A 15539-nucleotide genomic window follows, 5' to 3' on the forward strand; every position below is an offset into this window, starting at 1 on the left:
AGCATAGCTGAAGCCCACAAGTCTTAAAGTGGTCAAGGTTGCGGACCCCTGCTCTGAAAAGCCTCCCTGCCTGTTTCATAACTTTCCTCAACCGAAGCCAAAATTTCTGTGGCTACGTACGGAGTGACTTTTGTTCAGTGAATTTCACCCCATTTTAACGACCTTTCTTGCCACGGTTGTTAAGTGAGTCACTGCTGTTGTTAAATTGTAACCCGGTTGTTAAGTGAAGCTGGCTTCTCCATTGACTTTGCTTGTCAGAAGGTCACAAAAGGGGATCAGATGACCCTGGGACACAGCAACGGTCGTAAGTATGAGTCAGTCGTCAAGTATCCGAATTTTGATCATGTGACCACGGGGATGCGGCAATGGTTGTGTGAAAAACAGTCCTGTGTCTCTTTTTTCAGTGCTGTTGTAACTTCAAACACTCACTAAATGAATTGTTGTAAGTCGAGGACTATCTGTATGCTCATTTATTTAAGTCTGGTTCACCTTCTCCAATTTCACCTTTCTGTTAGTAATACTGTGTTCTTAAGCTTTTTTTAAAATGTATTTGAGAAATTATACACCATTCTCTGTATCACAGCTACTGCCACTTATGCCATGAAGCAACTGACCAATGTTGCAAACAAAAGTAGACATAATTCATGTGTTTATCCATAACTTTATAGTCATTGGCAGCCATCTCATAAAATGCTTCACCTTGCTTCCGAATTGATTCATTTTCTTGATATTTTAATTTTATTTATTTTATTTATTTTAATTCCATTTATATCCCGCCCTTCTCCAAAGACTCAGGGCGGCTTACAAGCTTAGCAGTAGCCTTCATTCTATGTATATGCCTGCTTATTAGGGCTTTCACACACACCCCAAGCGGCATTATTACAAAGTCAGCTTAATTGCCCCCAACAATCTGGGTCCTCATTTTACCTACCTCGGAAGGATGGAAGGCTGAGTCAACCTTGAGCCTGGTGGGACTCGAACCTGCACTGATTGCAGGCAGCTGGTGTTACTTAAGCAGGCATTAGCCCACTACTCCACCAAGGCTCTTTTAGCCACTCCAAGTGACCACCAAGGACAGAACTTTCTGCAACAAAAGCGGTTTAATCCCCTTTTTAAAAAGTCGTTATGATCTCTTGTAGCAGTGATTCCATAAGTTGACTCATTCAGGTGCTGATTCCGAGGATTCCCTCCCTAACAGAAATTAGCTTTGGTTGCCTATGATTTCCTTAGTATCCTCCAGTCAAAAATCTTGTAATTACCTTTTTTTAAAAAAAGATGAGCAAGATGAAACAACCCCACCTCCCCCCCCCCGGGTCATATAACAAGACAAACATAAAACAAGCCTATTTTACTAGTTGCAACAGAAATTTACATGACTTTGGGGGATATGCTGTTGGCTCTGTGCTGGCTCTAAAGTGGTTTATCTTCAGTCATTAAATGTAATTAAATCATGGCTCTCCTTGTCTCCCCTTCAAAAAGCAAGCATAAAACAAAATTTAATAGAGAAATCCACGGCCTCCCCAGCCATACAATAACAATAAAAATATTCTGCTGAAACACAAAGCTGGAAACACAAGGGGAGATGTGGAAAATTAAAGGAGTGAAGAAACTTGACCAAGGGTCAAACTTCTTGACAACCGTTGGGTGAAACAAGGAAGATTTAAGAGGCTAAAAGGATTGTAGCCAATCTGAATTTACTACCTTATAAAACAGATTCTCTTGTTCTGACTTACTCTCAGAGCTGCCCAAAATCAGGCCTTCAAAACAAACAAACAAACAAACAAACAAACAAGCAGTTCTCACCCCAATGGAAAGGATAAATAACACAAAGGCACAAATTGGTTTAACCAAGGCAGCTCAATGCACAGCTGTTGCATTCATCCATGTCTAAATTTTGATTCATGCGTACAGTAACGTTTCCGTATTTAGAATAGAATAGAATAGAATAGAGCTGCAAGAGACCTTGGAGGTCTTCTAGTCCAGCCCTCTGCTCAAGCCTCTTTTTAAAAATCTCCAGTGATGGAGCGCCCATGATTTCTGAAGGCAAGCCATTCCACTGGTTAATTGTCCTCGCTGTCAGGAAGTTTCTCCATAATTCCAGGTTACTTCTCTCTTTGATCAGTTTCCAACCACTGTTTCTCGTCCTTCCCTCTGGTGCTTTGGTGAACAATTTGTGTGTCTTAGGTCATTTTCACATCACCATTGTTCCCAACTCCCCTGTCTGTCCTCAGATTGCAGTAGCTAGAAGACCACAATGCTATTGTACAGTAGTAGCTTGGCTTGCCAAGGTACCAGCCCTGATATAGGACAAGCTTGCGTGCTTCCAACACCTTGGAAGCACACAAGCTTGTTCTATATCAGGGCTTCACACCAGAGAGAAAGACCAGTGGCTCTTCCTGCAGCATCACCCAAGGCCCCCTCTCTTTCTGGAGCTGCCTGGCAAATGGGAACTGCAACCGGGAAGGATCAGAGCCATCAGAAATCTGACCGCCTACACAAAGCACCAGCTGGTCTCTCCACCGAAGTGGTACCTATCTATCTACTTGCATCAAACATGCTTTCGAATGGTTAGATCAGGGCTCTTCAAACTTGGCAACTTTAAGACTTGTGAACTTCAACTCCCAGAATTCCTCGGCCAGCCAGGAATTAAAGTTGCCAAGTTTGAAGACCCCTGGGTTAGGTGGACAGAAGCTGAGGTGAGTGATAGGAGCTCAACTGTCACACAGAGCTAGGACTTGAACTGCCAGAACTGAGATCATCTCCAGCATCATTAAGCAGCTGCACCTCTTCGAAATAAAAACAAACAAAAAAACCCATTGCTTTTGGTAGGATTTGTCCCAAGTCTGAACTGGCCTAAAGAATCATACAAAAGTACCCTTCTGTTTCTCAACCTTGGCAACTTTAGTATAAGTGGACATCAATAGCCGGAACTGGGAGTTGGCTGGAGAATTCTGGACTTGAAGTCCACATATCTGAAAGATGCCAAGGTTGAGAAACACTATCTCAGAGCATTTTGTCCCAGGAAGACTAATTGGAGAATGTTTTCCAGGGACACCTCCAATACTCCAAGTTATACCTTAAGACAGCTATGTCCATATCTCTCCTAATGGCTAAAAGTAAAAAAAAAGAGCTAAGAGTCTCTATTTAATATCCATATGCTTGTCACCAAGAAAGGAGAAATTATGCTTTCAAGCAAAGAAGCCAACAGCCTTTTGCATTTTACCTTTCCTTTGCCAAACCCATTAAATTGGTGCTGACAAAAATTGTTCTTCAGAGAATGAATTCCTGCAGTTATTCCAAACAGGGCTAACAATTTAATGATGTTATCCTCTTTAATATTGGAGGGAAGAGGAAGAAGGAGACAATGACCAGATCTGAAGCTCCCATAAAATTCCCTGAATTAAAAAGGGCTATTATACAAAAGATTTAGATGACCAGAAAGACTGGGCAGGCATGTGATTAAAGCTCTATCCATTCCTATTAATCTTGCAGGAGTTCAGAAAAGGACAGCTGGATGAAGTATTTTACTTTCTCTATTGTCCTGCACACAACTTGACTTACACCAGTGCTGCACAATCTTTTTGTCTTGAGATCTTCACCAGCCTCTTGGCAATATACTGTATATATGGTCCTAACCTGTAGATGCCCAACTTCTCCTTTGATCAAGGGTCAACTGAGCTCAGATGACATTTCCCTAGCAAAAGCCCAACTCTCAATAGCCAGGCAATAAAGATTTATGAGTCCGAGGTTTTGCATTTCTTCAAATATAGCATTTCTTCTGCAAGCTGAATTCTCCTACTGTTTTCATAACACCAAGTCTCTTTCCCTCAGGCGTACAGGATATTTATACAACTCAAGCTCCGTCGAATTAGAATTCTCTTGATGGTTCTCAATGAAGAAAGAAATTGAAGAAAATTCCATGATCACTTCGGATTCCCCCCTCCCCCCCACTCCCGAAGAACTTTGGAAAAGAAAGTGTGGTTTTATTTTTGCCTTCCTCTTTATCAAGACACAAAGAAATGCAACTTCCTAAACAATCCTGAGACTCGTTTTTTTTTTAAACTCACCTGCCTGTCTTTGAAATGCCTGTTTCTTCAAGTTCAGTGTGTCTTCCACTTTTCTTTCCGAAACTCCTGAACTCAGCCTGAACACTCTCATTGTACTTTGCCAAAGTGTGACGTACACACCCACTTACATATTCCCTCTAAACATCCTTGCACTCCATCCCAAGACAAGGGGTCAATTTATGCCTTTCATGGGTTTTTTTATAAACAAACGAGGGCAGCATTAACCACACACTTCACCTTTCTTGTTTCGCCATATGAACTGTGGCAGATTCATGATTTTTCATCTCATCCTGAAACGAGTTTCCTTCACGTGCTTCGCATGTCGAGCCAGCAAGAACCATTCATTGGACTAGAGTGAGGAACAGCAGTTGGAAAGCTATGAATGAAATGTCTAATCTCTGAATACTCAATTTTCTTGCCAGTACACAAAAACTAGTTGTAAACTTTTTAATCCCAGCCAAAGAGCTGTATAAATGCAAGAAAAGCCAAAACAGGATACTAGCCACAGAAAGAAGTCACTATTTTCAATCATTTTTTTTTTCATTAAAAGAGGGAGCAAGCTTCCAGTCCTCATGGGTGCGGAAAGAGCCTTCAATGATTGTGGCAACAGCTGATAGAATAGATAAGGCATTGCAAATTCATATTGAACCAGGCATTTACCATACTTAGAGCAAGAAGGATAAAATTCTCCAGTTATAAAGATATTATTTTTCCAAGTCAAGCTTCTGAAAGGAGACAGAGTTTGGCCTGCAGAGTACTGAATAAAGTAGTACAAACGTGATTTAATTCCATAGGCATTCTCACTCAATTGTTCATTCAGTAGTATACATATTAAATACAATTCACTTACTCACTCTCCAATCGGGAATTCCATCATTTCCACCATCATCTGCCAATGAAAACTATAATTTTGTAACAATTTTTGGAGATCTCAGGGGTCTGGCCCAAGATTTTGAGGAGCTAAAAACTATTCTAGAGCAGAGTGCTTCAGTTTGGGAAAAAAAAAAGCTCCAAGGATGTATTTGATCCCATTGGGGAAAACAGAGAGTCCTGCAGTCAGGTTAATATCTGGGATAAGTGTGTATTCAGCACATTTCAATAAGAAAAATGATTGCCTTTGGGGCAATCAGCAAGAGACCCACAATTATGTCTCTTTGCAGTGTTCCATGGTGACGTGACTGTGATTTACAATTTTTTTCAGTAACCAGAATTTACTTCCAGTTTCCAGCAAAAGAGACTCGATAGCAAACAATGGGTTCACTTAATGATCACAGCATCTGCTTGCCCACAGGATTCACTTAATGACCACCACAAAAAGGTCATAAGATTAATCTTGGTCATGTGTTGACCAGGTTAATGACCATCACAACTTACGATCCCAATTGTCTGCTTGGTTATGGTCTATCTGTAAGCACTGTAGGAGATTCTTCTAGGAACTGTGATTGTTTCTGCCTCTACTGCACTTCAATTTGCATGAGGTGTCTATAGCGGTGCCTAGGTGCGGACCTGATTTCCACACACACAAATATTTCTCTGAGAGAAAAGAAAAATAATGAACAAAATACAGAGTAGGAGAAGCTACCAGTAGGCGTGCTCTTTAGCTATGCTTACAACACATCACTGACTGCCATCTCTCTGTCTTATGCCTGGCCCAGGAGAGAAGATGTATCTCACTACGCATAAAGTTCTCCTTTGCTTCAAAACACCTGTCACCTGTCAGAGATGCTCCGATTTTGCAGTGACTGGACTAGATGACCTCTAAGACTCCCCTCCAACTCTACTAACTCTATAAGAGACACCATAGGAGTCATCTGGGATTGTGTTTGCATTTGTTTGAACTCAGATTCACTGTAGGTCATTTGTCTTGACCTGTGGGGTTCAAGGGATGCCTGCATCAGGCAGGAAAGGCTGGCTGGCCTTCAGCACCTTGGATAGCTCCAAACAAGGGGAAAAATCCTCCAATGCAACTAATCCTTTTATCTTTCTTGGATCAGGTTTTCTATTCTTTGACTCCACCCCTTCAGAGAGCTTTTCCAGGTAATCCTCCAGTTACAATTGGTTGCTTAGCGACTGTTGCAAGTTAAGGTGGACCTTCGTATCTGTGACCCCGTTCCAAAGTTACAATGGCTGCCCCCCCCGCCCCACATTCAAGAGACTGCATATTGGATGCTCTGCAACTGACCCCCTTTTCTGGCCATCTGTGGCATCCTGTTGTCATATGATCATGATTTATGTTTTTGCTGAAAACTGGTGTTTATTTCCAATTTTTGGCAAAAGCAGCCCATTGCAAACAATGGGTTTTCCTAACAACCGTGGATTCACTTAATGGCCATGGTGATTCACTTAATGACTGCTGCAAAAAAGGTCATAAAATCAGATCACTTATATGATGACTCCCTTTACAACCATCATGACTTACAACCGTAATGGGCAGGTTCCATTACAGTAGTAAGTTGAGGACAGCCTATAAATTACCAGTTAACTCAAATTAAAATTTCAACTTCAGCACCCATAAGCATGGGTTGAAAGAATATTGTGGTCACTCTCACAAAATGGATGCCATGAAGGGAGGGGGCGAGGCTGTTTGCAAACAGTGACCATTTGCCAGGACACAAAAAAATTCCTCTTCCATGGAAATTCAATACTGCCTGAGCTGACCTTTTTTAGGCAGGTAGTTACACTTCCAAACCGAACTCCAGAAGCCTTCATTTTTATTTTCCAAGATGGCAGTGGGGCCTATGTGATGATCCGGAGGCATAAGGACAATCTATCAAGGGGCAATATGGAGACTGGAGCATAACTTTTCAGTGTAACATGTTAAAAATGGAATCCAACTTAAATTAAAAATGGGGTATGATGGTTCAGTGGTTAAACATACTGAGCTTGTCAGCTGCAAAGCTGACAGCCCGGGTTTGAGACCTGAATGCTGTGCAACAGGGGTGAGCTCCCGTTCCTTGCCCATCTAGCAATTCGAAAGCATGCAAATGCAAGTAGATAAATAGGTACCACTTTGGTGGTAAAGTAACAGCATTCCATTTATCTTTGGCATATAGCTGTGCTGGCTACATGACCACAGAAAGTATTTTCAGACAACGCTGACTCCCTTGCCCAAGAAATGGAGATGAGCACCACGCTCTAGAGTCGGACACAACTGGACAGGGAAACCTTTAACTTTTACCTTAAATTAAAAACAGCTCAACAGATGTTATTTGTTCCAGTCATCTATTCAGGCACCAGATGAACCCAGGCTAAGTTAAAGCACAAGTAGCAAGATCTCATTTCGTCATGTAATGTTATTAAAATTCAAAAATATGAATTAAAAGTAAGCAGGAAAAGAAAGTAGAAAAGAAAGAATCCGACAAAAAGCAAGATAAAAGTGCTAAGAAAAGAAGAATGGAAAAAAGTAAAGAAAAAAAAGGTATTCCAGTTTTCTTTGTTACAGATATAGATTAAAAAAAACACCCAACTCTTATTCTGAAATTAATCATAGTCTACATTACCTCTCTAATTCCATAGAATTCTAGTCGTCAAATCCCAGAATCAAAATTTTATTTCTCTCAGGATCTTGCAAAAAGTCCAAAAGTGACTCCCACTTAGAAATAAAATTGTCAATGTCTTTGATTAAAAGTGTCAATTTGGCCAACTCGGCCAAATGACGTGACCTCACAATGCACAATGTTTCCTCCTCCTCAGGGAAGCGGAGGCATGGAGAAACGCCAAACACAACAAGGTTGGGTTGTAGGTTTCTTTTCATTAAGAAGGGAAGGAGGAAGAGATTTGCACATATAGGTAGCCCTTGACCACAGCTGAGCCCAAAATTGCTTTCCAATATGCTGAATTTTCAGGAATCCTTTACTTTGCCAAACAAACCTTCCGTTCAGCTTCCTTGCTTAATACATGTGCTCATTGTCTCTCCCATGTAGCATTTCCCAGGGAACATGTGTAGCTTAAGGAATGTGAATATATGTGACCCGGGGTAATGTTGCAGGATCCAATCTGGGTTGGTCACCGGGACCAGAGGTTTCATCTTCCGAGCTTTCGGACCTGTGCTGTAACCCCTCCTCAGGGAAAAGTTCTCTCCATCCCTGAGGATGGGCTCCAGCACGGGTCCGAAAGCTCAGAAGACGAAACGTGCAGGCCATGCCTACCCCAGCTCCGCAAAGGGGGAAAAAAAGTGATAGGTCACGTGACACAATCAAGTTTGACCCCGGTCGGTGCTCTAGTCAAAGGATCCTGTGCTGAGCAGAAGATTGGTTTGATGGCCTCTACAATCTCTTCCTACTCTACAATGCCATCTTTGAATCCTCCATTGGGAGTCTCAGATAAAGTCCACCTCCACCAAAAAAGACTGTTTAAAGAGTCCCCTATTCAACCAGACTTGTATCTAGTTTGACCGATAAACTTGGAAGTGCCAAGGCTGCATGTTACTAAGTGGTGGAAATAGCAATCCCCCTTGTGCGTTTCATCGGCTTGGAACCCAGCCAGTTTTCAATCAGGCTAAGCTCATTATAGAGTTGCCGGTGGCATCCTTCTTTGCTCTGAGACTGAGTCCTGCGGTTTGGAGCACCTTCCTCCAGGGAAATTGGTTTCAGGCGAGTGTAATTTTCCAGGTACAAGGTCATGGGTGGATCAGAGTTCTGGGCTTTCATGCTCAGCCATGGAGAAAACTAGCTGGATGCCAGTCAGGTTTTTCTTTCTCGACTTAAGAATGACATCACAAGACAGTAGCAGGAATCAAAATAAGACCAGGAGAAATTATACAAAACAAGGGGGTTTTGTTATCTGGACCGTCACACGAAGACGTGAAGAATGGTCATGCCTGGTTAATGTCAGGAGGAAACAATCCATTCCAGCCAGCAGAAGAGAATGCAGACCTGCTTGCTTTTCCTATAGGGGTAGTCCTCCACTTACAACAGTCCATTTTAGTGACCATTCAAAGTTACGACAGAGCCGAAAACAGGGACTTATAATCATTTTTCACACTTGTTGCAGCATCCTCGTGGTCATCTGATCAAAATCCAGATGTTTGGCAACCGGCTCATATTTATGACGGTCGCAGTGTGCCGGGTTCACGTGGTCCCCTTTTGCGACCTTCTGACAAGCAAAGTCAATGGGGAAGCCAGCTTCACTTAACAGCCATGTTACTAACTTCACAACTACAGGGATTCACTTACCAACTGTGGCAAGAGAGGTTGCAAAACGGGGGGAGGGAGGGGACTCTAGTCTGTCCTGATTAGTCTTTATTAATATTTATTTATTTATTTATTTATTTATTTATTTATTTATTTATTTATTTATTTATATCCCATTTATATCCCGCCCTTCTCCGAAGACTCAGGGCGGCTTACAAGCTTAGCAGTAGCCTTCATTCTATGTATATGCCTGCTTATTAGGGCTTTCACACACACACCAAGCGGCATTATTACAAAGTCAGCTTATTGCCCCCAACAATCTGGGTCCTCATTTTACCTACCTCGGAAGAATGGAAGGCTGAGTCAACCTTGAGCCTGGTGGGACTCGAACCTGCACTAATTGCAGGCAGCTGATGTTACTTAAGGAGGCATTAGCCCACTGCTCCACCAAGGCTCTTGTAGCCGTATTGCCCTCTTAGGCCTCATGGCCATGACAAACAGAAGTTTACTAATGACTGCCATAGCTGCGATGGAGAACTTTCATGGAGAACTTCTCGTATTCATGAAGGAGCTGCTATGCTGGGTATGGAATAATAATAAAGACTAATAAGGACAGACTAGAAAGGTCACTTCCTATCTCCTCTACTTCCCAGGTTGTTTTCTATATCACTATCTCCATGTTTTCTTGGGCAAGCAGAACATCTCCCAAGAAATGACAAAGTCATTTTTATTTCCTTGCCATGATTATGGGGTCCATGCAGGGTACAAAGGTGCCCTTGAAATAAAGACGGATCTGGAAATGAATGCTATGCTTTCCAATATGCTGAATTTTCACTGATTCCTTCAGGAATGCTTTACTTCGCCAAACAAACCTTCTATTCAGTTCCCTTGCTTACTATTCCCCAGATAGGCTTGGTTTCAATTGCCAGAATTCCCTAATCAAATTGGGGAAGCCTGGTGTATGTCTTTTGGGAGACAGTGAAGGAAATCACCAAGCGATCCTAATGAAATTAGGAAAAAACAACCTTCCCTTTGTGATTGAGAGGCCACCTGTGTTATCCGCCCCAACAGAAACCACACTGTTCCCATTTTAGCATTTCAAAATGTTTTGCAATGCGGTTTGAAACCCAGAGAACTGTGTGCATCTATGTATAATTGTACTGTGCAGAAGTGCACATGCACACAAACAGAGATATATCAGCACACATGGGCACAAAGGACACGCACATTTTCCTGAAAACGTTCAGTGCAATTTTTTTTAAAAAAATCATGAAACTGAAAAACTTGTCCAAATGATTGAACGAACGAACAAATGGGAATATACCCTATTTGGCCTCAGCAAATGGCTGCATCAGGAAACTAAACAAAACAGGGTCAGGCCAGGCTATTCAGCAATCCTGGGAAATTAAAACAAAACCCAAAATAAGATCATTTCTATATTGCATCTTGTTTGGGCTGAATATGTCTACATGCATATAACTGGGTTAGCAGCAGTACAGAAATGTTCTTATTTTGGATTTTGTTTTAATTTCCCAGGACTGCTGAATAGCCTGGCCTGACCGTGTTCTGTCTAGTTTCTTGATGCAGCCATTTGCTGAGGCCAAATAGCATATATTCCCATTTGTTCGTTCATTCGTTCATTCATTCATTCATTCATTCATTCATTCATTCATTCATTCATTCATTCATTCGATACAAGGATCAAGTCCAGCTTCGTACAGAGTCAGATCAATGGGTCAAACCATCAAGCTTAATCTCTCTACTTTGATAACTGGTATTTTTCTAAAATCAAGCCTGGACTTCTTATAAGCCAAACCAATGAGTAACCCTCCAAGTAAAGTATCTTCCTGATAAATACCAGCTAAGCAAGTGGCTTTACCTGAAGTCTTGGTACAGCAAGACCACGTGCAAATGTTTTTCAAATGTTTTCGAAGTTGAGTTTCACAGCATCTCTAAGGGTCTTTCTGGAAGCCTGTTAAAGGCCATGAGACCAGGGCCACAGAGTCATCATCCTAGAAGGGAGCAAAAGAGGCATCACATGGCAGACCTGAGTGGACTCTTGAGTCTCTGTGAGACTTTTACAGGAGGTTAAAATAATGGGTTGTGCCCCATTCCACTGTAATCACAGGAGAAATTTCTTAATAACATCTTCCTTTTTTTATTGAGGCCATTCAGAGTATGCTGCCTCCACTTTTTCCCAAGGAAGCAGTCCAAATATAAATATACCCCATTCAGAAAAATCCACTGAACTTCACACCAGAGTAAGAGTAAGAGTCTCAATGAATATTTGGACTACAACTCCCATCACCCTTATATATATCCAGAAAGATATCTGCCACAAAAAAAGGTGGTGGTGGTCAACCTATTGTCCAAAGCATCTGGAGGCAAGACAAAAAGCAGTGAATGGAAACTAATCAAGGAGAGAAGCAACCTGGAATTAAGGTGAAATTTCCAGACAATTAGAACAATTATTCAGTGGAACGACTTGCCTCCAGAAGTTGTGGGTGCTCCAGCATTGAAGGTTTTTAAGAAGAGACTGGACAGCCATTTGTCTGAAATGGTTTAGGGTTTCCTGCTTAACCAGTGGATTGAACTGGAAGACCTTCAAGATTCCTTTTAACTCTGTTATTCTGTTATTAAGAATCTAGAAGGATGATCGATGCGTCTGCTTTTGATCGAAAGTTCAACAGGAACAGCATTTAACTGGAAGGAAGCTAAGCAGGATCAGGCCTTGTTAGTGCTTGGATGGGAGCCAAGGGAAATGATGGCTGTATGGAGATGGTCAAAGCATCCCAGAAGAGACCAGTGGTAAACTATTTCCACACTCTTGCAATGAAAGTGACTGTGACATGTCCTTACAGTCGCCAAGTGTTAAGCTCAGCTTGAAGGAAACTTGACTTTAAACAAGCAAAACTGGGATTATAAAGAGCATAGAACAGACCTCTGGGCAAAAGTGAAGAACAGACAAGTGATTGTTAAACTGCGGACCATTTGTTCTCCTTGGTACAACCATCACCACCAGAAAGCTCCATTCGATTGCAAATTATACCATTCCTTATAACGACCAATATGATGTATCTGTTGAAAGCCACCCTAAAACAGCCAACACCAGATGCTTCTGATCTGAATTTAGCCAGGGCAGACAATGGTGAAGTCAATAATGCTGGGATCGATCCTGAACTGGACATTGCAACCAATATCTTTGTATGTTCTCTGATTCTGCTCTTTCATGCTCCTGCCTTTTGTGGGCATCCTGGCAAGAATAAAAGGGTCAAAAATCCAACCACCTGAACGTCCCACTTCAAAGCTTCTGTCACATAAGCCAGATTAAGGCTGTTCTCAGCAGCAATGGTGCGAGAATGGTTATTTATCCCTTCCAGCAGGCAACACGCTATGTGCCAATTTTGCTATGAGGGTAACCTGACACGAGTCACCAATCATTTAGTCAAGATCACAAGCTGTCTTGCATCTCCTGGTCCCTGAAGGCTGGGGAGGAACCATTCCCTCTTCTCTAGTAGGACAACTCTCCACAGCCAACTGGTCACAGCCAACTCACCGCGGAAGAGCTCGCCATGGGACAAGAGTTACATTAATATTGACGAAGTAGTGGAATAGAATCATTAAAGAAAGGATTCTAAGGGAGGGACAAAAATGAAATGGGAGTGACAATTATTTTAAATTTTAAATAATTAAATCGAAGCGTCGAATTGTCCCACAGTGAGTTGTCGCTTGTCGAGTTGGCCGCAAATTGTCCCATTCCACTTGGAGTTGACTTTGGAGAAAATTAGACAATTGCCAACCCACACACACATTAAGCTCGGGAAAAGAGAAAGCCTGACTGAATGCTTCTTTCATTCTTCTTGCATTGTAACGTGAAGGAGATCAGTTTCATTTTGTTTCCTTACAGTTTCTCTGTTTCCTGGGCTGCTTATTCAACTGTCCCCCTCGGTCTAGTTTCTCCATGGTCACCTCCTTTTGCTCTCTACACTTGACAATGTTTTCTAAGGCCTTTCTATTTTAGGCAGCAAGACCTCCTTACTGTTTCCAAGCTGATTCCCAAGACCTGGATCAATCTGAATAGCATATATAAGGTAAAAGTAAAGGTTCCCCTGCACATGCGTGCTAGTCGTTTCCGACTCTAGGGGCCGGTGCTCATCTCCGTTTCAAAGCCGAAGAGCCAGCGCTTGTCCGAGGACGTCTCCGTGGTCATGTGGCCAGCATGACTAGATGCCAAAGGCGCACGGAACGCTGTTACCTTCCCACCGTAGTGGTCCCTATTTTTCTACTTGCATTTTTACGTGCTTTCGAACTGCTAGGTTGGCAGAAGCTGGGACGAGTAACAGGCGCTCACTCTGCTACGCGGCACTCGGGATTTGACCTGCCAAACTGCCAACCTTCTGATCGACAAGCTCAGCGTCCTAACCCACTGAGCCACCGCGTCCCTTTGAATAGCATATATAGCTAAGTAAATATCACCATCATTTTAGCCATTGTCTATCCACTGCAGGATGAAGGATTCTTCCCCATGTTTCCAACCTGTACGGTCCTGAGTTTTGTTTTACCAATTGGGCCCACAATACTTGCTGATGTTGTCCATCCATCCTGTTTTAGGTCTCTTTCGTGGACACTTTTTATCAATATCTAGCTACGTGTATAGCTAAACAAATGGCTGCTGTCCCTTGTAGACATCCCTGCAAGAAACATTCATTCCTTACCAGGGTATTGGGTTTCTATTTGATAGATCCTAATAGAGATAAGAGGGACGCAGTGGCTCAATGGGTTAAGATGCTGAGCTTGTCGATCAGAAGGTCGGTAGTTTGGTGGGTCGAATCCCGAGTGCCGCGTAACAGAGTGAGCACCTGTTACTCGTCCCAGCTTCTGCCAACCTAGCAGTTCGAAAGCACATAAAAATGCAAGTAGAAAAATGGGGACCACTGTGGTGGGAAGGTAACAGTGTTCCGTGCGCCTTTGGCGTCTAGTCATGCCGGCCACATGACCACGGAGACGTCCTTGGACAAGCGCTGGCTCTTCGGCTTTGAAACAGAGATGAGCACCGGCCCCTAGAGTAGGAAACGACTAGCACGCATGTGCGGGGGAAACTTTACCTTTACCTTTAATAGAGATAAGTGACTTCTTTTTCACCAAATCTTACTGCTCAGTGTACGAATTTGTTGCTTTGGAAGACCCAAAAATATCTGACACTATTTGACGGCCCTTGAATCTCTTAAAAGAGATCCTGTTAACCTGGCGAACTCCGCTATTATCTGGCAGCTGTGAAAACAACTTGTAACAGACACTGGTTGTAATGTCAGCAAACTCACAGCCATACCGCGAACTAACTTACTTGTTACTTGAAATGCTCAGCAGTTCTGATTTGAGAAGCAGAAGCAGAGGAGACACACCTAGAGGGCATACGGGTCCTCGATCTAATTTCCTGTTGTCCTCTGCAACCAAATTGACTCAAACATTTTCTGGTCGGCTGTTTGAGAAAGAAAGAAGGAGAGTGAAAAGGAGACATCAAAAAAGTGTAAAGAGAGAAAGGATTAGGTGGCTAGAATTTCGAGCAAGGGTGACAATAAACGAGAATGTTTGTAGCTCAGGGTTGAACTGTGGGGTCCTTGGTGCTCTCTGAGCTTGGCGGTTTTCTTGCAGATGTTTCTTTACCTAATCAAGGTGCTGATGCTGCAGTACTAATGATGTTACCTAGTTTGGGTAATGAAGTGTCTGCAAGAAAAAAAACCAAGCTCAGAGAGCACCCCTAAAAGAGCCTTGGTGGAGCAGTGCGCTAATGCCTCCTAAAGTAACACCAGCTGCCTGCAATTAGTGCAGGTTCGAGTCCCACCAGGCTCAAGGTTGACTCAGCCTTCCATCCTTCCGAGGTAGGTAAAATGAGGACCCAGATTGTTGGGGGCAATTAAGCTGACTTTGTAATAATGCCGCTTGGAGTTTGTGTGAAAGCCCTAATAAGCAGGCATATACATAGAATGAAGGCTACTGCTAAGCTTGTAAGTCGCCCTGAGTCTTCGGAGAAGGGCGGGATATAAATGGAATTAAAATAAAATAAATAAAAAATAAAATGTGACAATAAATGAGAGGTTCCTGTACTGGACAGAAGGAAAGGAGGAAGCAGCACTACCAAGACAATGGCCATACAAGAGGGGCTTGAGGCCAGGTCAAGGAAGTACATGAATACATGTCTCAGACAAGCCCTTCCCTTGATCACAGAAGAGAAAAGGGAAGGAGGAAGAAGTCTATTCAGGTATAAAACTACAGGTAGTCCTTGACTTACAACAGCTCATTTAGTGACCGTTTCAGTTACAACCAGCACTGGAAAAAGTGA

General features: G+C 42.5%; 1 protein-coding gene across 2 annotated transcripts in view; it reads right to left on the reverse strand.

The window, feature by feature from the left end:
* COL8A2 (collagen type VIII alpha 2 chain) overlaps positions 1 to 14680 on the reverse strand; it is a 48002-nt gene extending 33322 nt beyond the window's left edge. Inside the window, exons 1-2 of one of the 2 annotated variants that reach the window (XM_083369752.1) lie at positions 14544 to 14680; positions 11079 to 11211 (exon numbers count right to left, since the gene is read on the reverse strand). The gene's annotated coding sequence lies outside the window, so the exon portion shown is untranslated. The remainder of the gene's footprint in view (positions 1 to 11078; positions 11212 to 14543) is intronic. The other variant, XM_083369753.1, reaches the window with a different exon arrangement.
* Positions 14681 to 15539: the final 859 nt, after the last annotated feature.

The sequence above is a fragment of the Vipera ursinii genome (assembly GCF_947247035.1).
Source record: "Vipera ursinii genome assembly, chromosome: 9".
NCBI lineage: Eukaryota > Metazoa > Chordata > Lepidosauria > Squamata > Viperidae > Vipera > Vipera ursinii.